The 26,677-nt window shown below is 46.8% G+C and overlaps 4 pseudogenes; all 4 read right to left on the bottom strand.

The window, feature by feature from the left end:
* Nucleotides 1-1,111: 1,111 nt before the first annotated feature.
* On the bottom strand, nucleotides 1,112-1,944 carry LOC120848302 (annotated as a pseudogene).
* A 444-nt stretch (nucleotides 1,945-2,388) lies between these two features.
* Nucleotides 2,389-3,266, bottom strand: LOC115330503 (annotated as a pseudogene).
* Nucleotides 3,267-18,059: 14,793 nt separating this feature from the next.
* On the bottom strand, nucleotides 18,060-19,886 carry LOC115313775 (annotated as a pseudogene).
* Nucleotides 19,887-22,831: 2,945 nt separating this feature from the next.
* LOC115313771 lies at nucleotides 22,832-26,146 on the bottom strand (annotated as a pseudogene).
* Between the last annotated feature and the right edge of the window lie 531 nt (nucleotides 26,147-26,677).

The raw sequence follows: 26,677 nt of genomic DNA on the forward strand, positions 1-26,677 counted from the left end.
GGCTCATATTAGCATAAATCCAGTTTGCAAAGCATAAGGAAATTAAAAGGAAATCTCGAACCGGAGCACTAGAAAGCAGAAAACATAAAAATAGTTTTTACAATACTAGGGTTATATTGACAGCGATAGCTTTTTCTCTAACAATATCAGGAAGAAAGAAAATATTTGGCAAGATTCACCAACCTGGCATGAATCCAAGGAGATACAGATGTGAGGAGTTGTTTTCATGTCAATCACCAAGCTGGACTCCAGCACCTTCACGCTAGGTAAAGGCTGGTTCCTTAGTCTGTTCTTGTCCTTTCTTGGCGACATTCAAGGCACACATAGTGCCTCACCCAGGGTTCTGTTGAGGAGGGCGGCCTATATCTGGAGCTATATATGTACTCCCGGGCCACAGCCTCTAAGGTTGTGACAACCAGTAAAGGATTTCCACGCTGGGTGTGCTTCCATGTGTGGGAAGACTCGCCCCATCCTGCAATTTTAGAAAACAAGGTTATTGGGTATGCACCTAAATTTTCCTTCTGCAACCTGCAAACTTTTCCATGTGCAGTGTGTTACGTGGCTGAGACCCGTGAGAAAACCAGTAACAAAATACAAAAACACAGAACAGAATCTGGCAAAACAACGAGCACCATCTAAGATTAATGAATAATCTGAAGACGATGCTCACACAAATTTTAAAATTTAGAGAAACTGAGCATTGAAGTTCCACATAGGAGCAGTGCCGCTACACTGCCCTCGCGGCCAAGTTGGGACAAGAAATAGTGATGTGGACATCAAACTCTTACCCGTCGTTTGTTCTCTAAAATATTTGTGGTACTTTATTCGTGGCAGTGGTAATTGGCACATCTCCTCAAGTCAGCGGATACACATTTCTGAAAGAAAAAAAAAAGCAGAATTAGGCAACACGAAGTGATCACATAAAAGATGACAGAAAACGTGTTAGGAAGACACCTGGAGCATGAAATATGAATGGTGACAACTGGTTTAAAATGAAGTGATGGATAAAGGAGATAGTTTTAATTCTGCCTCCGCATTTACTGCCACAGCGTTGCAGTTGCACTGTGCGATCCACTGTGGGCAAACATACTGGTGAAAAAAACATGCAACGTTAGCTTGGTCCTGCTTTCATCTTGTGCAGTCCATGTCTGGAAGCAGGTAGTTCTAAAAAAAAAAATGAAGCTCTTTCAACGACATCATTAAAATAGTCCTTGTCGGATTTCAGAGGGAGGCACTGGTTTTTTTCCTTTCTGTCTGCATGGTTGCAACCGGTTAAACCCATCGGCATCTGCACCTGGCAGAAGGATGTGGTTGTGCTCTTTAGCTTCATACTATGTACGTCGCCCACACTGTTCTCACTGTTGTCTCCAAAGAAGTTTGCTATGCTCTCTGGGCACTTCACCTCGGGGACCCGCCTTTCAAAGCACTGGCAATCTACCAGTGCGACCGGACTAGCACCAATGTAGGGCTGCCCTTGCATAACATAAAGTTCGCACTCACTCAACACCAGATTCTGGTGCTGAGCCAGCTTTGTCTTCTAGCACCGCTTTGCAGGGCCCTCAAGTGCGCTGCCACAAGACGTTGCGAGTGTCCTAACGTTTGTTTCTGCATTAGCTTTCTTAGCAGAGGTCTGAGGTCGTATGAACCCATCTTTGTTCCGAGTGTTTTCACTCGTGTGAAAACGCTGTATGCGACAGAAGCACTAATCATCCCCACCCTGTGACGCATCCACAGACCAGACTTTGCCTGGTCTTGTGTGGACAGCTCAATGTCCTCCAAGTCTTTGGAGCTCTTGCTCTCAGGTAAGTGCTTGAGCACCTCTTCAAGCGGCGGCCCATTGTTGCAGCTCCCGGCGAGTCTCCTTAACTCGTCCAGGCAACCCATCAGTGTCAGGTCTCTTGGTCCTTGTTCAGAGGTAGTGCCAGGATCCATATTAGCTTCCATGGCTGCGCAAAGATGCAGGAAAATTGGCAATAAATTCTAGCCTCACTTAGTTAGCATCCTTTTCAGATAATGTACAGTCACGGTCCACATGGAGGTGAACATGCGATTGCCAACCGCTCCGCACTTGCAGTGCCATGGGGTGCTGGCCGTGGAAATCATGCAGGCCACATCGTGTGTAGGAAGGCACACAATAGGGCTCACAAGTCGGCACAGCCATTGTTTCAGGGCACCACCTGTACCAAGCAGTTGACATTAGCATGTGCACATGCCATTTACTAAAATAATCGGAGGTATAAGAATGAGGTATCGCAAGAAGTTTTATTTTCAATTGTCGCTGCCAGGTGAAACAAATTGTAAAATTACGAAAGGAAATATTGTACACACCAAGAGTGCCACATGGTAAAGAGCAAATGTTGAACTCGACTATTAAACATAACCCCAGTTTCAAAAGTGAAGTTTTAAAAATGCATGTGCACTCTTATATAATATCTTTGCCAACCGCCTGTAGCCTATGGACAGTTAACGACTACCATTTTGGTAATTTTGTTCGACATAAGGCTACATCGAAACAAATTAGAACCTCGTCAAACGTGGAATGTTCTTCATGATGAACTGCTCATCGAATGGCACTCTGAATGACGCAAAATTAAGAAGTGACATAACATAAAAAAAGAAGAGCACATTTTTGGTACATAGCATGGTGTACTGCACCTCGCTGTGAGAGCCTCTGTCACGATCAGTGTTCAAGAAGAAAGTGCCGCCTTTGGTTTTTTTTAACCTTAAAGTTCCTCCTTCAATAAGAAACCAGCAATCATCTGTGTCCGGGCACTTGATTTCTAGGATGGCATTATGGGATTCAATAATACCGTTAGGAATGGCGGAGATCCAGGGCAGCTGTGCACAGACTATGTTGCACACAAGGAAACCCTTGACCGTCTCTCTCTCCAACTGTGTTCATGCAACGGGCTCGAAATGCTGGCCACGCCTAGTTGCAGCATTCCCGTGGAACGTACTGCTGGTCAGCGACACCACCGTCTTGTCGTGAAAAGTCACTGACATTTTGGGCATCCGTCCTACGTTGGACGCCGGAACGCTCAACTGCCACGACTCTCGCCATATGCATTTGTCGTGCCCCTCATTTGGTTTACTAATTCTGCCGCTGCAGTAGTGCTCAACACAACATAGTCTGTGTAAAACACGTTGCATCGCAGGCAGCTTTCTGGATCGGCATGGCTTTCGTGGCTTGGCCGTGGATCAGGCGCCTCATCAGGACCACAGGATGGCATCTGGACATGTGCTTTAAGGGTGTTGTAGAACAGCATTCCTGCAAGGGCACGAAAAGAAACAGTTAAACTGAAGAATGTTATATTCCTGACTAAGTCATGCTCCTCGCACAGATCCGAGTCTTCACTTTTGTTTTGTCCTTTAGATGGTCAACTGCCTGTTCACATATTTTTGTGTGTCTGACAGGTCACTATCTAAAATGTAATTGAGTGAATTGTAGTGTAGCATAAACAGAGCCAGTAAGCCTTACACAAACTTCATATCCACAGGTGCCAATTCAGTGCACATGCCATATTTATAGGCTTTCGGACTCTGTCTTTATAACAGATGGCAGGGACTGTCACTCCAAATGTCAGTAATAATTTATCCTATTATTGAGCTGAGTAGACCTGCTTAAATCCTTTGCATCACAAACTTCTTGGCAAATGTGTAATTTTTTGGCTGCATTTATTTATTTATTAATTTTATTTGAGTACCCTCGAGGCCCTGAGGCATTCCAGTGGTGCACAAAACAAAATCACAGAACTGCTTTTGGCACACCATTAACAGCATTTGCACTTGGTAGAAGATCTGGTTCGTCTTCAGTTCCATTCTGCCAGATACAAGTTGCAACCAACCACCCGTCCATGTCATTACTTCTTGCAAACTCTGGTAGCTAGATGGGCATTTTATCTCCAGCAGCCCTTCCCCACAGCAGCTACACTTAGTCTATCACGGGTTGCTGCAAGAGAGGGATGTTGTGGGGACATATGAAACCCAGATTTCTCACACACAAAGTTCATGTGAAAAGGGAAGGCATCTCTGATGTAACATCCTCTTGCAACTGGTTCTTTTTTAATTTCCCATCGTGTTGCAAGGGTAGAAAATTTCTGCTCCCTGGGATAGCACATTTTTTAAGAGACTTAATGATGGCTCGCACACCGGTGGGGAGCAAGCTGACCTTGCATTTGAAGCAGTCACTGTTCCTGACCGGAAAGCGACCCATGTAGTTGAAGCTGCCCGGTCTTTTGTGTTGTCCTCCGCAGATAGTGATACCTGTAAGATTGCATGAGATTGTTAGTCTTGTGTTCATATTTGCTGGGGAGTGTACTGTAATATCCCGTAAGATGCCCCACCCCAAAAGAAAACCCACCATTTTTCAAACAATTCACTTTTTTTAAACACCGAAACATAGCCCTTTTTAGTAATTGCAGTGCCGTGACCAATGGTGACTGACCAAAATTGGTTGAGTGACTGGGAAGGATAGTTGTACATGCTGCATTGTCCCTCGGTGTGAAAACAAGTTTGGCAGGTCAGAGAATAAAATATAGCGTCTTTTTAAAGCTTTTCGATCACACACCAAACATTAGCCCACTCTTCATTTTCACCAAATTTGCTCTTGCTTTTAGGTGGGCTATCACGGTATTTACCCCTTTTATGCTTAACGCGACATGCCAGCTGTGACACCCCTCTATTTACAACTATCCATAATATACTGATCATCATTCCGTTTCACCCCGTAGAACAAAACAAACTCGGCTCTCGCAGCATGAAGTAACTCGCACGCTGCTACTATCAGCTTGCACCTGAATCCTTTGCCTGTGCATTAAAATGTACAAGCAGGCCAAATGACACTACAAATATTTTTGCTAAAGTTTAGGATTATGTAACACAACACAAGGGTTGGGGCAGACAAGCAACAACTAAACTACCTCTTCTAGAACACCAGCAAAGCAATTCGAAGCATGCTAATCTTCAAGATTAATTAATAAAAAGGTTAAAATGGACCAACTAGCCCAAACCCAAGTTTAAATTCAAGATTACCTTGTTGATAATCACAGAAGCTTGGCATATAATTAACTACATCACATAGATAGCTTGCATGCATGATGTTGGTTTGTAATTATGAATTGTGCTACACTTATTCACCTCAGGTCAATGGAGATCCTCCTTGCAACATGGTCGCACCGTGCCATCACTGTTTCCCAAGATGCAGGCTTGTCATCCTTGTACAGGCCGCCAAGGAGTGCTGTTGGGTACTTTTCCACATTCAGGATGTACTTGTGGCCGTATCCTTTAGTTATGGAGAGAATAGCTGACTGTGCACCTGATGCATGCAGTTGTGCAAAGAACTTGTTCACCTCCTCATCAGTAGGTCTGGGAATATTTTTTCCAGCGCAGCGCAGCAAAGCCACCAATCTTCAAACAATAAGGCGCTGTTTACTATGGGAGACGAAATGGCGCAAGCGGTGGCGCCGCCAACGAACGAGCACATGGCGCCGAAGGTTGGCATCATTAACAGATAATCTTTTTGGTGTTCTGCAGGCGGCGAGAACTCGGGAAGACACAATCACAGCATACGCTTTATCATGTTTCTGCTTAGCATGGCCACGAAAACACAAATATGTTAATTTGGGTATAGATGTGTTTTTCCGTTCGTGTTAGCAGCAACTGCATTTTTTTTGGCGGAACGAGGACAGAGACATTGGAGGAGGCTTTATGCAGTCTTGGGTAGTAACGCGTTACTAGTAACGCGTTACTGTAACTTCGTTACTTTTTCGGTAACTTGTAACTGTAACGAGTTACTTTTTAAGAATGTAACTTGTAACTGTAGTTCTATTACTTTTTTCTGAGGTAACGATGAAAGTAACGAAGTTACTTTTGTCGTTACTTTTCAGTTCTTTGTGAACAATATATCATTAAACGAGTATAATCTAGCTATTCCTTGCACTTTCCAAAGTGTCTGTTTCGTCATTTTGAGTGTCAGTTGGCCTTGCACAAACTTGAGAATACGTTCTTTCTCGCGAGTCACTATCCGAATATAGCCACGTGTAGATTTCATGAAGAAAAAAAAAAGAAGAATGCAGTTGTCCTTACGCACTTGCTTGTACTTTGTGACTGAACACTTACATCTTAGTATATTGAAGCACTACCTCTGTTGCGGTTTTTTCTTTTCCGCGCACGCATTTTAATCGGGTGAATGAACCGTGAAACAACAATACACGCGGAGGGAACTTCGTATGTTTCGTATTTTGATTAGCGTCACTACTCCGCACTGTGCATGTTTCGTATTTTGATTTGCGCCACTACTCCGGCGTGGTTTCAACGGTGGAGGCAAAATTTACTGTTGTTTGCGGAGGGCTTGTTTCTGGTTTGCCGGGTACGAACTGAAATATATCAAAGGAGTCCACGCACACAGCGCAACCGTCAACGAGCGAGCAATGTGCTAGTGCTACAAGGATAGGGATGTTGATGAGAACAGAGCAAAGAACAAGTATTTGTCTGTGGTGAAGTTGGTTGCTAACTATTTGACCGCAGTATGCAAACTTTGCAACAAGGAGTACTCCGACAACAAGTCTTCGTGTTCAAATCTGAGAAAACACATCCAGTTCAATTTTTGTCTTTATTCTTTTCATAATATTGACTAGTTTTCCAGCTAAATTATTAGGTTTGAATTTAACGCTATGGTGAAAGCCCGATTGATTCGTGTCTATATCTTTTTTTCTTTCAAACATTAGTTTTTCCTTAATTTTTGTGTTATAGAAAAGTAACTGAAAAGTAATGTCGTTACTTTTTGAAAGTAACTGTAACTGTAACGTGTTACTTTTTTGTTGCGGTAACTGTAACGGTAACTTCGTTACTTTTTTGTGAAAGTAACTGTAACTGTAACGAATTACTTTTTAAAAGTAACTTACCCATGACTGGCTTTATGGGAGTGATGCATCGAAATGCATGTGTGGTTGGCCCTAATAAAGGCCGTTTGGTCGTGGGCACAGCCCATAACCAAATGGCCCCCATTGGGGCCAACCCACAACCAATAAAAACCACACACGCACAAAAAAAAACGCAACTGGGCAGTACCTTTAGCGGAGTTCAACGTGTTTTCCCCGGAGGTTGACAAAACTACGCAGCCGGCAGCGGTATTCCTCAAAGGCTGCGCTTTGCATCCTGTCAAAAATCAACAGGAAGGCTATTAAAAAGGGGGCATCAATACCGTAACAGTACTTCATTGTACACCCGTGAGCGATATGAAGGTGAACAGCCCTCTTCTTGTTTTTGATGCTCCTGCAAGTTTTGGAACAAGCTCTGTTCCAGAAGAGGGCTAGAACGCAAAGTTCAGACCCCCAAGCCACGTACCATCTAAGACGTTGAGAGTTAATATAGCTTTAGGGAGCCGTAAAACAGGCAAGAAACCAGGTAAGGTGTTCACCTTCATATTGCCGGCGGGTGTACAACATGACCGACCAGCTTGGCCGGTCAGATGCAACTGAGCACCCGTGGCTGTGACCTCCCGTGGTGCTGGTGTGCCACTATCACTCCTCAATGCGAGCCTTCTGGTTGGTCATGGTGACGATGTGGCCGACGTACACCTTGGACTTATTGAATTTCAAACAAAAAAATCGCAGACCTTCAGACTCGGGGAGCCTGGTGGCCACAGCATGGTGGAGGACGCCCTGCCCATCCACCAGCTAGGAAATGTGCTGTCCGGTCAATTATGCATGCTGGACGCATAGTGCAGACGCACTCTGTCCTGCTGAAATATGCAGGTTTTTGCATGTGCATCTGCTCTGGTTTGGGAAGATAGATTGCAGCATTACAGAAAGGCCATTGGCCTGTACCCGAGGCCTGTGGTGCCGCATTATCACAAAAATTTAACCAACGGTAACAAAAACAGCAACAGTAAGGATGGTATATGCGAGTCTGAAAAGGAGGTGTCCGTCACTGCCGCAGAAAGTCTAATGCCTCCCTGCACCAGGCTTTCATGTCCACTCCCTCTTGGGGGGGTGTGGGGACACTCGGTGAGCTGCCTTGGTAGCAAGCGCCTCAGTGCTACAGTCCTCATGAATGAATTCCGGTGTCGCAGTGTGGGCGAGCAGTGGCTGCAATCCACTGGATCTTGTATGGCGTAGGTTCCCTACCAGCGGGAGTGTTGAATTGCTTGGATGAAAGGTGCTTGCAAGAAGCCGGAGTGATGCAACCTTTTGGCGGAGAAACAATGGGCTCCATCCAACCATTTTTAGAAGTTCCTGCGTGGGTAGGTCACGGTAACGCGGCAGATTTGGGGAAGCCTGCCGATGTAGAACTAAGTAGGCAGCATGCCGCCGTACGCTTTCGAGGGATGCCAATAATGCAGCCTGGTAGGGGTCCTGAAGCGAAGCAGAGTACTCTAAGTGTGGTAGCACGAGTGCGGTGTACAGGTGCCGCAGTGTGCTAGGACCAGTTCTGCAGGTGACCTGGAGTACAAACCCCAGCAGCCTACGGGCCCTTGAGGTCACCTCACCGATGTGAACTGCAAAAGTTGACTGAGGGTCTATTGTGACACTGAAGAGTCTTGTGCGATCGATAACGGAGCACCACTCCGTTCAACAGGAAATTGCATTGTTCGGTGATTAGGCCTCTAGATGTACTGATGAAGGTTGTGGGGTTAGCCCCGTCCAGCTCCCCCCACCCCGAGTGACACAACACCACTCTCGATATAAACATTTAATGACTAACATTGATAAGTTCTCTGCCGGTTGCACCTCACAATATCGACACGTCCGTCCCCTCTGCAGTCCGTCGCACCACCCTCCCGTCCCCACCGATCCTCCGAGCACCGCCGGTCTTTCCCTCGCACACATTGTTTCCCGGCACCAGGCCGACGGGTGCCTTTATCCCGACATGCATACCTGCCAACCTGTGGACTTCCAAATTCGTAAAAGTCCCGCAGCCGCGGGGGGGGGGTACGCGAAGCGATGTGCAGCTTAGTGTCAGCCTGGCCAGCGCGCGAAACGCTTACATTACACGTGCACGTGCTCCAAAATCCGAACTTCTCTCGCTTTTTGGGCGGCACGAAGCACAGAAATTTCGACGTGCAGGACTTCAGGAACACCCGAAAGTACCTCTTTTGAGGTTTCGAGTTCAGCATTGCGCCGCAAAGCCAAAGTGACCAGGAGAATGCTACAGTTACACGTGCAACAAACACAGACGCCGTACTTCTCGCCTCGAAACTGACCGAAACAACGAGGCCCAACAACGTCTGAACACGCCGAACCAACGTGCACCCCTGCACCGCCGAACATACGAACAGAGGCTTTGAGCTTTGGATTGGCTTTCGATCCGTGGCCACCGGATAGACTGATAGTAAAAACCACGACGCTGCTGTGGACGGTACCTATCGTCCTCTTGTGGCGGTGAAGCTACCGCCAACAACGGAGTTACAAGACAAAAAGAAAAAAAAAAATTAAAAAAATATATTTTTCGTAAGATTTGAAGCAAGATTCGTAAAATCATAAAATTAGTCTCAATTCATACATTTTACGAAAAATTCGGAAGCGTTGGCAGGTATGGACATGGGTGTCTTGCCGGCTCCTCATTCACGCTGTCCTGGCCCTGGGGGTCGGGCTCTTTTGAAGGGGGGGGGGGGAGGGCGAGGACGTCCGCCGCCACCAGCTGGCCACGACAAGCTCCGATCGGCCACCGAAGGTGCCGATGGCTTGCCCTTGAGCTGCCCTCGGGCGCTGGCGTCTGGTAACAATCAGGCGGCAGCAGAGCGGGTCCCCACACCACCATCAAATTGCGTGACGAGCGCCTTTGGCTGGAGCTTGGGACAACCGGCGAGAGCCGCCGTATGTGGAGCGCGAGGAACACGGGGCGGTAGAATTGGAGGCCGTGCTCGCGTCTTTCGATGGCCCGACTGAGCAGAGGCATACACTCGCGACGTTTTGCACCCCTTTTCGGCGACATTCACCAAACAGCCCGGCATGACTAACATCCTTCGGTACCGGATAGACACCGGCGAAGCTAAGCCCCGGGGGCGCAATCCCCGGCCGCTTAGCGTTCACGAAAGAAACCTCCTTGACGCCGCCCTCGACGAGATGATTGACACGGGCGCTGTCAGGAGATCGAAGAGTGCTTGGGCTTTTCCGGTAGTTCTGGCTCCAAAAAGAGACGGGAGAGCCTGGCTTTGCGTTGACTACCGCCAGCTCGATTCTCTGACAACGAGGGATGCGTATCATTTTCCGTCAATCGAATCCATCATCTATTCCTTGGGAAACGCCTGAGTGTTCAGAACATTAGACTGCAGCAGGGGGTTTTTGCAGGTTCAAATCGTTCCTGCCGATATCGAGAAAACTGCTTTCACTTGCCATCGTGGGTTATTTGAGTTTACTCGCCTTCCCTTCGGACCGTCCAACTCGCCGGCAAGCTTCCAGTGACTTATGGACATTGTTTTGGGGGACGCCAGGTTTAATTTTGCTATGGCCTACATGGATGATGTTGTGGTCTTCTCGAAGTCAATCAGCGAGCATCTCGTTTACCTGAGGATCATCCTTGGACGAATGAGGGACGTGGGATTGACGATTAACCTGAAGAAGGTACAGCTCGCTTCTCCAAAAATCAATCTCCTGGGGTTTGTTGTCGATGAGGGAACCTTGAAACTGAACGACAAGAAGTTAAGGGCCATTCTTGATTTCCCTCGGCCGCATGACGTGAAGTGCCTCCAGAGGTTTCTAGGAATGATTGGGTTTTATCGCCATTTTTTTCCGAACTGTGCCGAGCTAGCCCGCCCGCTTAACCAGCTCCTGCGCAAAGGCTCGAAGTACGTCCGGCAACGAGAACAGGAGGTGCCGTTCATCTCTCACTCGTGCGATCGCGGCGACTGCCAGTTTGCGACTGCCGGATTTAAACCTGCCGGATTTAAACCTGCCGTTCGTGGTACAAACGGACGTCAGCGATTACGGCGTGGGAGCGGTCTTGCTGCAAGAGCACAACGGCCAATTAAGGCCCGTCGCCCTTGCGAGCCGCACACTCACCCCTGCGGAACGCAACTACAGCATCACCAAATGAGAGGGAGTGGCAATTATGTATGCCCTGCATAAGTTCGATCTCTACCTGGATGGCACTGTCTACCATTCAGACTGATCACGACGCTCTCACCTGGATTCAGAGGCTAAAGCAACCAGCCGGCAGACTGGCCTGCTGGGTGCTCACTCTGCAGCGCTACGCCTACAAGATAGCAGTGCCTCTGTGATAGCAGAGGCACTGCGAACCAAGTCGCGGACGCATTGTTGCGCGCGTGAACCCGTGGAGGCTGACTTGGGGGAACTGCCTCGGGCAACCCTGCACTCACGACAGCAAGCTTGTGGGAAGGCAAAGGAAACGGGCAAGGAGGAGAGAGCGCCCGGTTACGCGCCGGAAACGGGTTTTAGGGGAGCCATTCATGTGGGGAAAAAGACACACGGGAATGCGAGCGGTGGCGAAAAACGTTTTACCCCGCCTTGTGCGGCTGTGTGTGATGCCACAAATGAACAGGTGAACGCTTGGGCAGGGGTGGAAGCAAGCTTCAGGACCAAAGGAGCAGCTTTAGAGCAGTAAAAGTTCAGCTTTGGAGCAGCTCAGGAGCAACAAAAATCGAGTTTCGGGGCAGTATAAGCAAATCTTGGAGCTGCTTGGTGCTATAAGCACAGGTGTGTTTTTCGAAATACAAAAAGAAATATAAATAAAAAAGCATATCCATGTGACGTTCTAGAACCATTTTCAAACTTGACCTTTCCTTAAATACATTCCAGCCCATAGCAAAAAAAGATATTTGAATGGCTGCCACTGAGAACTGTCTTGGTGGTAGCGGGCTGGTTCCTCTCATGAATTTGCAAAAGTAGGCATACGCAACTAAAGAAAAACAACTTAAGCTTCATGAAAACAAGACATTTTCACTGTTTAACAACCTAAATCGCACATTCCTTAACATAGCATAGCGTAGTGAATACCATCAGGGCCAGGGGCAGTGTGCTTGGGACTATGCAGTACTGCCTCAAGTTCATGTAGTGTAAATGGTACATTATAAGGTTCTTGATTGCCTCCTGAGGTACTTATAGATATTTTCTCGGCATGGAGTTTATGCCGAATGAAAGCTGGCGTATAATGATCAGAGCTTGAGACAGACTCAAAATGCTCTCCTAGTAGATTAGCTTGCTCCTCAATACTCTTGGGGCAGATTCCATGTCTAGTCAAAAAAGGGATAGAATATGCACAATAGCAGCCATTGATCTTATGCACTCAGTCCCATACCTCTTCGCACGAAACACTGCTGTTTATGGAAGATGTGCATCCCTTGAAGCTATCTCGTTTAGACTTCCACAAATAGACCGAGCGCGAGATTTCATTATCCTAAAGGTGATGAGATTAGTTTGTGTAGGATATCGGCGAGTTTGTTTAGGGTATCGGCGGAAAATTCCCCTTAGCTTTGTTCTGTTTCGTTTTTGCTATGCGGCAGTCGTTATTCCACTATGGTTTTGGTTTCTTGGGAAGATGTGTTGATGTCATGGGTATGGCCATGATTGATGCTTCTAAAATATGCTTGGTAATATGCTCAAGTATGCGATCAATAGAGAGCTCATGGAGATATATGCACGCTAAAAGGGATGCTTGTTTAAAAACTGACTACCGTATTTACTCGCAGAATGAATGCACTTTTTTTTCCGAAAAATCGATGCAAAGTTAGGGGGGGCGTTCATTACGCGAAGTAAAATTTTTGCGTCCGTATTTACTCGCATAATGAACGGACCTTTTATTCTGAAAAATCGAAGTAACTTCTTATCTCTTTGTGCGCGGCGCCCGACCCCGTAACCGAACTAAGCTGTGCAAAAAAAAAAGACAAAAAAAAAAACAACTTCTCTTTCTTTTTTTTTTCTTAGTGCCTTGGGTTTTTTTTTTTTTTTTTTGCCGCCTTTCGCAAGTTGTCTTGTTTGCTTAGGCGAGGGCTCTCCGCTTATCTTTCTTATCTCCTTGCGCGCGTTGCGCCCGACGCACGACACGCCCGTAACCGAACTGCGCTGTGCAAAAAAAAAAAAGAAGAAAAAAAGCTCACCTTGTTTTTTTGTTTTGTTTTCTCAGTACCGTGGGTTGTATTTTTTTTTTTCTTTTTGCCGCCTTTCGCAAGCTGTTTCGTTTGCTTAAAGGGCTTCTCCGCTCCTCTTTCTTACCTCCTTGCGCGCGGCGCGCGACCCCCCGTAACCAAAGTGCGCTGTGCAAAAAAAAAAAAGAAAAAAAAAAAAGCTTTTTGTTTTTGTTTTTTCTTAGTTCCGTGTTTTTTTTTTTTGCCGCCTTTCGCAAGCTGTTTCGTTCGCTTAGAGCGCTTCTCTTTCTTACCTCCTTGCGCGCGGCGGCGGGCGAACCCAAAATCCAGACTGCGCCGTGCAAAAAAAAAAAGCTCCTCTCCATGTTCTTTTTTCTTGCTTCCGTTTGATCTTTTCGAATTTTTTTAACGCCTTTAGCAAGGCGTTTTGTTCGCCCACACTGCCATCCATTCGCGACCTCGCTGCACCAGGATAGAAAACTGCGTTCATTTCGCACACGTGGGGGGAGGGGGTCAAAATTTTGACATCTGAGTTGGGGGTGCGTTTATTACGCGAGTGAAAAAAAAAGTCGAAATTTTGAGAGCCGACTTGGGGGGTGCGTTCATTACGCGAGTGCGTTCATTGTGCGAGTAAATACGGTAGTTTGCTTCGTCAAACTTCCAACGGGGAGTTCGCATTGGAAGTGTGACCGGTCGCCCAATGCGATTTTAAATTATGGGAAAATGGTCACTTCCAAATGGGTTAGGATTGACCTCCCATGAGAAGAGAGAGAACAATGGGGTCACAAAGTGACAGGTTAATGGAGGTGAATGAGCGGATTGGAGAACTAAAATATGTAGCCTGCGATTTGTTGAGCAAGCATAATCCCGTAGAAGAAATAAATTGTTAATTCATTGATCCTCGCGTATCACATCTTCCACTCCCCCATATAGGGTTATGAGCATTAAAATCTCCAAGGATTAAAACTGGTCATGGGAGTTGGTCATACAGACACTCAAGTTCGTCCCGAGTTAGAGGATGATTAGGAGGTATGTCAATGGAGCAAACTCATCAAGCGGTCAGACAAAGCACGAACTGCCACAGCTTCCAATGTAGTATTAAGGGGTACCTCAATACATGGAGTAGATTGCTGAACTACTATTGCTACCCCACCTGAGGTGTGGGAAGAATATAGGTGGTCTTTTAGAAAAACATGAAAGTGCCTTAAAAATCCAGAACGGTTGTGATTCAAATGGGTTTCTTGAAGGCAAAAGATTAATGGGTGATGATGGTCTAACAAATAGCACACATCATCATAGTTACGTAGCAATCCTCGACAGTTCCATTGGAGGACGACTTCTTCCATCATATGTAAGGTGGTATTTTTCAGAAACTGTCTAGCTATACTTTGCAGTCAATTTTAATTCGAGGTGCATTTTTCTTTTTGGACGTATCTTTCGGCCTACCTGTAGTATCACAGGTGGCCGAGGGTAAGGACTCTGAACTAGAGTGGGGCCTGTCCTCCTGGGACTGGGGCCCGCTCGTCCATCGGTTCATCTGGAGCCGCTGCTGGAGGACGCTTAGGGTTCTCCAGCCCAGGCGGATGGCCAGGTATACGGGAGCCACCAGTGGCACGAGAGATACCACGGCCTTTAGGTGGCAGGGCTGCTGGGGGTGCACAAGGCACAGTCCCCTGTGCTTGGTTTTTAGTGGATCCCGACGGACCGGCATCCACCTTTCAGTTCGAGGGCGGAGCTGCTAGCACCGCCCCTGCTGAGGTTGAGGGGGACAAAAAAGAGTCACACAAACCGTCCAAGGACGTCTGAGCTCACGTTGTAGCTGTTGGCCGTGCAGGTCCCCGGTGCACGACATCAGCATAGGAGTCCAATGATTGAAACGAGTAGCCTTTCTTGGCCTCTGGGTAGCTGACGTTTTCTTTTGTTTTGATAGCCAAGATATCTTTCTCCTGCTTGATGGGGTCCTTTACAGTTAGCACAACACAGTGAGCTTTCGCACACATCAGCTACATGCTCCAAGCTCCCACATTTTTGTGCATGTGCCTCTTTCGTGGCAGCTGCGTTAGCCGTGCCCAAACCGCTGGCACCTAAAGCACCTTTGGGGGTGGAATATACGACCGGACGCGACAGTTTATGTAGCCAGCTTTTACAGAAGCAGGGAGACAATGACGCTCAAAGGTGACTATGAGATGTTCAATGGGAGTTTCTGAGCCATCTTTCCGAAACATGATCCTCTTTACTGCAACTACTCCAGAAGAGCGGAGGCCTTCAAGGATTTCTTCGCTGCTGTGCAGTAGGTCATCGTCAGAGATGACTCCACGAATGGTGTTTAGGGTGCGGTGAGGAGACACTGTGACTTTTACATCTCCAATGGTGTTCAAGGTGAGCAAAGCAATGCTTTGTTTCTTCGAGTTTACTTCCACAAGCAGGTCTCCGGAATACAGTTTTTTCGCATTATAATCGTCTCCAAGGCACGAGTCAAGGACTTTTGCAACAGCAAAAGGCAAGAGCTTGGACATTGGACGCTGATCATTTTCTGATTGAAGTACAAAGAACTTTGTAAACATGTCTGATTTAGACTCTTTAGCTATGACAAGAGGTTCGGGGCGCAGGCACTTGCCTAGTCGCCATGAACCAGGTTTTGGTTTAGGAGGGGCAGCCATAAAAAGGCAAGAAAACTTCGACACCTGTGGCGCACTACCCACCACGGAGTCCAACAAGAGGACAGGCAACACCTCATAACAGTACGGGCTTGTCTGAGAATGCTGCTCTGCCAGTGCTACCAAGACTTTATGCCCAAGTGTAGTTTAGACGAGGGTATCTATTGCCACCCAAGGTTAGCCCTTGCTGCCAAAGAAGGGAGAAAAAGGAGCAAGAGAAATGAGAAAGATTTGAAGGAAAAAGGACAGGTAAAAGTGAAAGATCAGAAGGGATAGTAGAAGAAAAGGTGACTAGACTGAATCATCCTGGCCGGCCTTACCAGGACTCCCATCTACGAGAAGCAGGGGCCGAAGTGGGGTATTACCTCACCCAGGGGTCCCCGAAGGGTCCAAACCTACCCCAGGCTCGACTCAGCCACCAGGATGCCCTTTTCCTCGGACACGGAAAAGCCACGCACAGCCATACGTGGGCGGGTGAACCCGCATGGCTTGGGGTCCGTGGTGACGCCACTCACCAAATACCTGCTTTCACAGGTGCCCCTGCGGGGATATCAGCATAGGATGCATGGAATGAACATATGGCAATGAAGGGTGTGCGTGCTTGGCTGGAGCCAAGCAGCCACTTGACAGTGCACCGAGTCACAGGAGTGGCAGCAGTTGATGGAAAGGCCACACCAAACCACCCACTGGAAATTGGAATACCCTCTCATCGCAGTCATGCTACAATGTAGTCGCACAATGTATGTTACAGTTTAAGTGTCTGCAGTGCCTGGTTGGGACCACACGACTGTGTTGAGGGTATCATTGACACATGGTCTGAGCAGTTTAAGTTTTCAGTGCTTGTTTATGACTATGTTTAAGAGGGCTGTCATTCTCCATGTGGAAAAAACCAACTGTGCTGCTGGACGTAAACTTTACATGTCACAGCAGGTGATGCAGCAGTGACATCTGCAATCGCATAGGATTTTTGACTGGTTTAACTCTGACAATTAAACAAAGAGGCACAGTCTGAATGCTTCCCTAGTTAACATGAAAAGCTATGCCACAAATATGTACTATCAAACCCAGCCTGTGATGTACAAAATACTGCACATGTAGGCAACAGATAATTTGGAAGCCTGTGTATATTCAAATTAACTTGGAAAGGACGATTGGGTTTTCCAAACTTTTCTATAACTTGTGACAAATTACAGAAATAATTAAGCCAGAAAAGAGAAAGCGTATGATTACGCCTAGCATAACACTTAAAAGAAAAGAATGTGTACAATATGTAAAAATACCCCGAGCTGCCCTACCACACCGAAGATTAAATAATTCCTACGAATACCGGCCCTGGACTAACAGCACCTAGACAAAAAAAGGCCTTGTCACTACTCCTCACGCAGTGCAAAACATCACCACTCTGGAATGATGTTAGCAGAATGATTGGTTGCAGTAATTCATACTGCAGGAGGTAGTGTGACTGACAAACTCTTTGCGTACCAGCACAATTAATCCGAGATGGGCTGATCTCCATGTGCAGCAAGAGGTGAACGGCCTCTGGAAGCTGAGCCAGGTACCTCCATAAGAAGGGTGCAGCACACCAAGAGTGCAGGGAAGACAGCAGAAAAGCAGCCAGAGCCTCCACTCACCGGCTTTCCAGAAAGCCCTCTCGAGAAGGGATCTCGGGAGCTGGGTGATGCAGTGAGGAGGCTTGACGTTGAGTAGCTGCTGGTTCAGCAGACTGAGCACTGCTGGTATCCCTGGATGTGCAAAATATAATATAGCAAGTTCACGAGCATTCCCTCGGTGGCATGGTTAGGTCGAACACCGCCAATGTCAGAATTTTTAAACTTTCAAAGAAATTCTGCCCTATGTTCCCATTGCAATCATTAAGGCTCCCCTTTTTACGATTCCTGCTTGTCTAATAAATAATAGTAACAGTTCCTGTCTAACTCGTCTCGAACTATCCAAACCGAATTTCACTTCCTGTGTACTGTCTGCGAGCTACTTAAACAAGACAAAAAAAAAGCAAGATAGGATCTGGGCCTATCTCTCCCCATGAACAGCTGCTTAGTCAGACCATATATTTTTAAAGCGGATTTATATCTAGGCACTATCCTAGCACATGGCCAGGATATTGCTCAGGAGGATGGGCAGGGGAAGTTACCCTCGATGGAAGAGAGGGGAGAGAAGGTACCAACAACCTCGGCAAGCTTGGCATCCCTTGCTATTGACCCTGCTGTCTTCTCAGCTGGCTCTGGATCCTCCTGAATGTAGTTTATGCAGCCTGCAACACAAAGAAATTAATTACTGATTTTGTTTGTTGGCTAACATATAATTTTGCAAGAGAAAAGCCATACCTCATGCTCCAAGTGAAATGCATACTAGTGAACTGCAGAAACATATCTGTACTTTACAGGATAAACGCAAAAATAGCTGCAAAAATGTGCAAACTCTGCATGCAGGAGTAGTGGCCTTTGAGATTATTGTGCAGTGGCTTATAAGATACAATATGTTTAATTCAATCTCAGCATGCTGAATTCAGTATATAAGGAATGACAAAGGTAGGAACAGCCTTGCTATCAGCTTGCCTCCAATTTGTTCTCCCCTCATCAGGCACCACGGACATCAAAAGTACCCACAGTAGAGTAAATGATTCTGCACAGCAGCACATGCAGGGCATCTATCTGCACAGCAGTAGAGGAGGCCCACTTTCGAAGTGTGGTTTCCTGCTCCGCCGCCTACTGAATTGGCTCCATGTCCATCAGCACATCAGCAAACTTGCTCATGAACTGCAATATGTTTGGATGCTTCTTCCCACACCATAATCGAGCGAGCGTTGGGTTGGTGTGGACTGGATTGGCCAGATTGAGGAGTTAGAGGACTTGAACACCGGGCTTCCATCGGTGTTGACAGTCAACGTCAGGTCGCGTCTTTAGCATGCCGGTCTTTTTGAGGCTCTAATACGCAGACCCGCTGGTTAATGTCCCTCACGTCTGGGCTGTCCGGAAGCGTCTCAAGGAGAATGATGCATTTGCTGAGGGGTTGCTTGGTTTTGGTATAACATGCTTGACCTACTCCGAGACGTTCAGGATCGTGAAGTAGCTCCCTGCTTTAAGAGCTGCATCACCATCAGTAGAGGTCTGTCTGGCACATGGCGCATGTTACTTCCCTGACTGGTCAGGCTCAAGCAGTCCAGTGCAGTCGGGACGCTCACAGTAGAAACGTTTCTTTGATACTGCCGAAGTTTTTCGTGCCCACAACTTTTGGAACGGGTATTCAGTACCTGGAAGGACATCCTCCCACCCAAACATTTTGTTCACGACTTTAGGGATGTCATCCAGCACAGTCCACATATAATTGTGGGCGTGAACAAGAGAAAAGCACTATGCTGTGGTTGTGCTCGAGTGGGGTAGGGTTGAAGTGCTGAACTGGGTGAAACACCTCTCCATCAGCTCATCGTCGGTGGTGACGGACACAAAGTCACGTGGACTCCCGCCTTGCAACGCGAAGGTGTCATCCCTCAACGTAAAGGGGCCATCCTCCGACAGATTCTTCTCTTCCAACATGCTTCCTTCGAAGTCCGACCAGTCTCCCAGCAAGTGTTCATCTTCACCTCCTTCCCACTGCTGTTCCTCATCGGAAGTGGTCAGTTCACTGTTGGACGCTGGCATGCCCTGTTGGGGTGTGTCGGCGCTTGAAGTCAAACGGCGAGTCAGCTCTGGCGACAAGTTTGATTGATTGAGTTTTAATGGCGCAAAAGCATCTAAGGCTTTAGAGCGCCAAAGTCTGACTATTTCATAAATGCTTTCTAGAGAGGAAAGAGGGCTGTAGTGACCAGTGATAGAATAAAAGATGTGCATGAATCTGTATATAAATAATGTGGATGAAAAATTTAAAAATTGCAAAGCAAGTTTAAAGTTGACGTAAAAGTCCAGTGCTTTCTAGGAATTTAAAAACATTTGTATGATTTATGAAAGGTTCATCTCCAAGCGAAAGAGTAAGGTGTAAAGGCATCTGTGGTGAATAAAACTGGGCGAAGTAGAGTTGGCGGTATCTGTGATATGCGGGGCACTCAAGAAGGATATGCACTACAGTTAATGGTTCTGAACAGTGTTCGCATGCAGGTGGATCCTCTCAGCGAAGCAGATACCCATGTGTTAGATGTGTGTGGCCAATTCTTAACCGACAAAGGATTACCTCGAAAAAACAGTCCCTATGACAGGCACTTGCCCACTCCTGTAGTATCGGCTGCACAACATGGAGTTTGTTGTTGGTTTCGCGGGACCATTCCTCTTCCCATTTAACCCTGATACTTTTCTTTATGGTCGCTTTGTAGTCTTGGTAGGGTATCTCGTGAATATCAACCTTCCTTGTAGCACATGTGGAAGCGGCACGATCAGCAGCTTCATTGCCGGGAATACCCACGTGACTAGACACCCAGCAAAATACTATCTGTAGTTTGCTGTCCCTTGCCGCAGCAACCACTTTATGTTGTAGCTGAGTTATTAAAGCGTTTTTTGCTTTCTCAAGGGATCCGGGTGCTCTCAGAGCACTTAGGGAATCAGTGTAAACTAGAGTATGGAAGCTTATTTTTGATAATATCGTCTGTGGCCAATAGTAAACCGTATAACTCGGCAGTCAAGATAGTTGCACTGGAATTAATCCTCCGCACACATTTAAGTGATGGTCCAACCACGGAACAGCCGACACAAGAATCGGTTTTTGTGCCGTCAGTATAAAAGCTTGTGTAGTCTTTATATGTATTTTGAAGCTCAGAATTCGTGTTTTAAGACTTCTGGTGGGGTATTTTTCTTAGTGTACCCAGTAAGTGACAAGTCTGTGATGAGCAGACCATGTTCCCATTGTGCCACTGTTCCCAAAAGCTGAGCAACAGGTGGGTTTGTCTGAAGGCTAGCCGAAACGGCCGGTCTTGTTCCGCAATGAAAAGGAAGGCTTAACAGCGGGCTTGCTTTGGAAGGTTCGTTTAAAACGTGTTCCCTCGACTAGTTCCTGACACAAATGTTGTACTACAGACCGTGTCCTAAGGGAATACATTAGACCCAGGACATCTCACCTTTTCTGTAGTGACATTTTATTAGCTTCAGCAGAGAGGCTCAGCACAGGGGATGTACGAAACGCACCGGTGGCAGGTCGGATCCCTGCATGATGGATTGGATCCAACATTTTCAGTGTTGATGCACTCGCTGATGCATACACCAAACATCCATAATCTAGGCGTGACCGCACAATCGACCTATAGATTCTTAAAAGGCACAGTCGATCGGAGCCCCAAGTCATGTGGGAGGGAACTCGCAGAATATTAAGGGATTTATGGCATTTTTGTTTTAGCGTTTTGATATGCTGGCTGAAAGAGAGCTTGGAGTCGAATATAAGCCCTAGAAACTTATACTCCATTTTTATCTGAACTGGTGCACTGTATATGGTCAACGAAAACATTGGCATCACACCACGTTTTCGTGAAAAACAAACACAAGCAGTCTTCTCCGTGGAGAACTTAAATCCGTTATTGTCAGCCCACCTTGTCACATTATTAATAGTCAGTTGAACACGCCGTTCGCAGATTGCAAAGTTACATGAGGAAACAGCGATCTGGAGGTCATCTACATACAGTGAATAGTGGACTGATAGTGGTATGACACGCACGATAGAATTGATTTTTATAGCAAAGTAACACTTTGCTATAAACGGTGTTCCCTGTGGAACACCTTTTCCTGTACAAACCATTGTGAGTGTACAGACCCCAGCCTTACTCGGAAGGTGCGTCTACCTAGATAGCTCTCAATGGCATGGAACATGCGGCCCTGGACACCAATGTCCAATCAGGTCCCTCAAAATTCCATGCCGCCAGGCAGTATCGTATGCTTTCTCGAGATCGAAAAATACAGAGGCAAAACTGTCTATTGACAAAGGCCTCTCTAACAGTTGTCTCCAATCGAACCAATTGATCCTGGGACGAGCGGAAACTGCACTAGTATTTATCCAGATTGCAATGTTTTTCCAGGTGCTGCATCAGTCGTCTATTAATCATTTTTTCAAGGGTTTTACACAAGCAGCTACCCCGGAGGGGCCACCTGTGAAAGCAGGTGTTTGGAGAGTGGCGTCTCCACGGACCCCGAGCCCCGCAGGGGGCGCCTGCACCTTAGGTGCTTGGTGAGTTGCGTCACCACGGACCCCAGCTATGTGGGCCACCATACCCGCACGCAGGGGGCACTTCTTGGTGAGTGGCGTCACTACGAACCCCGAGCCATGTGGGTTCGCCCACCCACGTCTGGCTGTGCGTGGCTTAACCCGTGTCCAAGGAAAAGGGGACCCTGGTGGTTGAGCTGAGCCCGGGGTATGTTTGGACCCTTCGGGGCCCCCCGGGCGAGGCAACACACCGCTTCGGCCCCTGCTTCTCGTAGACGGGTGTCCTGGCTTGGCCCGACCAGGATGATTCAGTCAGTCGCCTCTTCTACCCTATTATTCCTTCTTTCACTTTTCCTCCCACCTCTTTCTCTTTTCTTCTGCGCTCTCTTCCTTCCTTTTTCACATTCTTAGGTGGCAAGGGCCAACCTTGAGTGGAAACAGGACCTGTCCCTGCAACCACACTAGGGTATAGTGCCCGGGCAGCACTGGTAGAGTAAAACCACCTGATCGGGCCCTGAAAAGGACCCCCACCGAAGTCCTTGACATTCCAACGAAGACCTCTGATCTTTTCAAATTCCCAAAGTTTCTTGTTTTGCACTCCGAAAATGAAAAGCCATTGGGCAAACTGTCCCCCTTCCTTGTAGCCAAGGTAATAGAACTCGTTGTTGGTAAGACCTTTCATGCAAAGAAAATGGCATCCGGAGACCTCCTTGTAGAGATCAGTACGAAACAGCAAAGTGATGCCCTCCTGGCACTCAACTCTGTTTCGGACTACGAAGTCACTGTTACTCCGCATCGCAAATTGAATACTGTCCAAGGGGTTATTTCCGAGGACAACCTGCTAGACACATCGGACTTCATGCAACAGCCGACGTCATGAAACGTTGTGCCGTTTGAGAATCGGACACTCATTTATATCCATAGGTATCTGCTTTCTGGAGAAGATCCACCAGTCTGCGGTTAGTGTGGTGATAGGCTCACCGTTTTGCATATCTTGTGTTTGTGACCCAGCCTTGAGTTTAAGCGCAGCATTCATTTCCCTGAATTTTTTCAATATCATATCCCATTTCATCCTGCTCCCCTTCTGGGAGAGAATCCTCTGGTCTCTTTTGAACGAGTAATAGAATTTCTTGGTAGCGCTGGCCTTTTACACCGGTTTTAGCTTCTTGGTTATCCGTTTTTAAAACCTGTTTTATAGTACAATGAAGCCTGAAATTAGTTTGGCGCAATAGCCTCATAGCTATTGCGCCATAAACCCCCAAAATCTCTCTCTCACTGCGGTAGACCTTTTGCTAATTTATCCAAGCACCAAGGCATGTAGTTGGGCTAGTTGGTGGTACATACTGTTTGGAGGGTACAGCGCAAAAAGGACGTAGGACGAGGTCGAAGAAACACACAGACAGGGCGCTGCCCTGTCTGTGTGTCCGTCCAAGCACCAAGGAGCTTGCTGGATTTGTAGGCACACAGACTCGTCGTGGTTGTGTCTCCAGCGGAAGGAAAAGTCTAAAACAAATTCTGCTTTGCATGTACATTCGTCAGTCTTATTTTATTTGTTTACTTCAAACCTGTTACACAGAGCACGCATACATACATTCCCAGCAGCCTCCTTGGTGCTTGCATCAATTTGTGAAAGGTCTATTGAAAGTTCAGCTGTTTGTCATATACAAAAGAGAAAAGAATAATGATAAATTTATTATCTATCGATAATACATCAATGAAGGAGGCCAAGGAAAAAAATTTCGAAACACCTTGACGAGCACTTGACCCATATAGTCTTAAACTTCCAATTTCCATAAATTTATTAGAATTCTTTCGGTTAATTCTGTTTCTTACCTTTTAGTCAGGAGGGTATGTCTTTTGTTTTGCTATTAATTGTCAAGCAATTGAACGGCACCCAAGTTTCAATTTGCCCTGTCTCCCAATTGATTCCCATTTGCAGCTGAAAAAGACAGTGTCACCTACTGAAATAATAAAGTTTGTTAGAGTTCATATTAAACAGTATCATTCATGTGCAGTGGCCCAATTTTTTAATATCAAGCGAGCGTTGAACGCCGGGATGACCAGGATTGTGCCGCGAAAAAATGCGGCGTCACGGGAGAGATTAAGCACGTGCATACATAGACATTTCTGGTGGGAACGTCTATGTCTATGCTAGGCTATTCCGTTGACTGCACACAGTCATGAAAAAACTCATCGTGCCTGCTAATGTCCTCTCAAACATGCGGAGCTCATGCTTAAACTCTTGCAGCAGTTCAGTGTATTCTCCCAATACACATACTCGTTAGCAGTCACTCAGTCTTCCTGCCATGTTCAAGACGTCCAACACCTTTCTTATGCCCACCAGGCACTGATCTAGCTTCGAGCACATGAGCCGCGGGTCAAGGGAAGACAGGTTTCTAACCATGGATGACTTCAGGGGACTTAGTTCCAGTATTTTCTTGGTCACAGCTGCCAGAAACTGTTTACACTCCATTCTGAATTGAAATGCATCCTTCGCACTTGCTCTCTAATCCTTCAGTGCTTGTACACATTTGGGGCCGACTTCCACTTCATCAAGTGCAGTGTGGTTATTAGGGTTGTCGACATCCACCCCGAGCAAACCACCAACCCCTGCCAATGAAGACAACACCGCCTTCATGAACTTCACAAGGAGCTTCCGCGCGACACTTTCAGGGTCTCTACCAAAAAAGAAGATCATTGGCTTGTCAGACTGGTAGTCTTTCAAGAACAGCTGAAGAATGAAAGCAACTCTGAGAGCAAAGTTCAGTTTTGCCGGCAACAAGGGGTCACGACAGAAGCTGTACACATTATCAAAGGACGCACACTTTGGTAAGCTCTCCTGTTTACTCCTTGCAGACTCCACATAGTTCTTCACATCATTCCAAAGAAGCAAAGCTCTTTCAATGACAAGTGTATTTTCCACCCATCGATGAGCCACAAAGTGCAGTGGAAATGTGTCCTGGTTGGTCACGGTGAAAAAATCTTCCCTTTGTGCTGGTGAGTCTCGAAAGAGTGCGCTCAGGCTTGTCAACAAAATGTCAATGCCCCACTTACTGGCTACAACACCTGCTCTGAAGGCATTGTGGATGGTATGTAGGCCACACGTCCCTAAGTCAACACACTGGACCTGATGGTGTTCCTGCAAGTGCACTTGCATATTCCTGAAGAACTTAAGGTTAACGTTTGGCCCATCCATCGAGATCTGAATAATCTTGCCAAGTGGCAAAGGATCCAAAGCCCTGAGAAGCACTTCCTGAATATCCTCTGCCGTGGAATGCCCCATAAAAGCGGATGTGTAATATCTGGTGGCCACCTTGTGTGACGAGTCCCAATAGCGCACATGCACATCCATTTGCTTCTCTTGCAGGAAGTCATTACCCGACTCGCCAAAAAGCACGACGTAATAGTCAGACTTCTGTACCTCTTGTTGCAAGTGCGACAAGAAAAATGGCCTCAGTCCATGACATGCTACATAAACACATTTTTTCTCCCCACAGGAAAACGATTTGGCCACGTCGCTGTCCAGAAACATCCGCTTGAACAAGTCGCCGGTTTGTGCCGACGATCTGTACGAGTAGTGGGAGGTGATCACTTTCATTGTCCACAGAATTTCCGCATCCGTAACCACCTCGTGTGACTTGCAGGTGCTGTTTAGATCGGTCGCCTGCGACGGAGCCGAGCCAGTGGACTGCCCGCTTACGCTTGCTGCCAGATATCCGCTTGAACAAGTCGCCGGTTTGTGCCGACGATCTGTATGAGTAGTGGGAGGTGATCACTTTCATTGTCCACAGAATTTCCGCATCCGTAACCACCTCGTGTGACTTGCAGGCGCTGTTTAGATCGGTCGCCTGCGACGGAGCCGAGCCAGTGGACTGCCCGCTTACGCTTGCTGCCAGATAGTTCTCCATCGAGTTTCCAGCTGCTATTTGCGTGATTCCACAGTGCTTTGCACTTTTTGCATGGCTTTTGAGGGCAGATTCGCCCATCGAAGTGATGTCGAACGTCTTTCTGCAGCGTGTGCATTTTGTGCAGTGAGGGTTTGCTGTATCTGGCACAACCCAAAGCTTATAGTCGTCGTTGATGAGCCAAGGGCTTTGGAACTTATATTTCCCGGGCATTATTCTATGCCATCTGAATGCATGAATCACTGGGTCACTACACGCACCATAAGCAACACACAGCGAACAAACAGCGAACAAAGCATCCGGAGTAGGCACAGACCAGATATAAACAAAGCACAATGTGGCCAACAGACAATTCTCGGCCTATGGGGCTGTGCCTTTTTTAGTGGGTTGCCAATAAATCCAGCTAAAGAAAGACGAAGGGAAAAGAAAGAATTAAATACTACAAAATTTAACTCTTGATTCATATAACTGCATTTCCGTTGCAAATAAGCACGCTGGCGCAACATGCCTTTTTTACAAAGAGGTCGAGACTCTCCAGGCTCTCCAGCCTCATTGTGGCCACTTATGGCTTTTGGCCAACCCTGAAGTCGAAGCAAGCCAGATGAGGGAAAATAAAAAAGAAGAAGAAGAAACGTAGGTGTTTAATAGCACAGCGGCAACTAAGGCCATAGTGTGCCAAACACAAGGTAAGTTAAAGGCAATACTGAAAAGACCTATAGTAGGTAGTTCCATCTTAAAACTATGGAAAATGAATGATTCAAACCTTACAAGATACAGGCCTATAAAGGCCTCCAGAAATTTTAACCAATGCTCCACTAACCAGAGGCACTCTAAAGGAATTTCATTCACGCAAGGAAGTATGGAAAATGTGCCGACGATACAAGATCGCCGGCTCTCTGCCGCCACTAATTTTCAGGTAAACGTAATGGAAAAGAAAACAA

This window comes from Ixodes scapularis, unplaced genomic scaffold, assembly GCF_016920785.2.
Source record: "Ixodes scapularis isolate PalLabHiFi unplaced genomic scaffold, ASM1692078v2 PGA_scaffold4__175_contigs__length_147842914, whole genome shotgun sequence".
NCBI classification, from domain to species: domain Eukaryota; kingdom Metazoa; phylum Arthropoda; class Arachnida; order Ixodida; family Ixodidae; genus Ixodes; species Ixodes scapularis.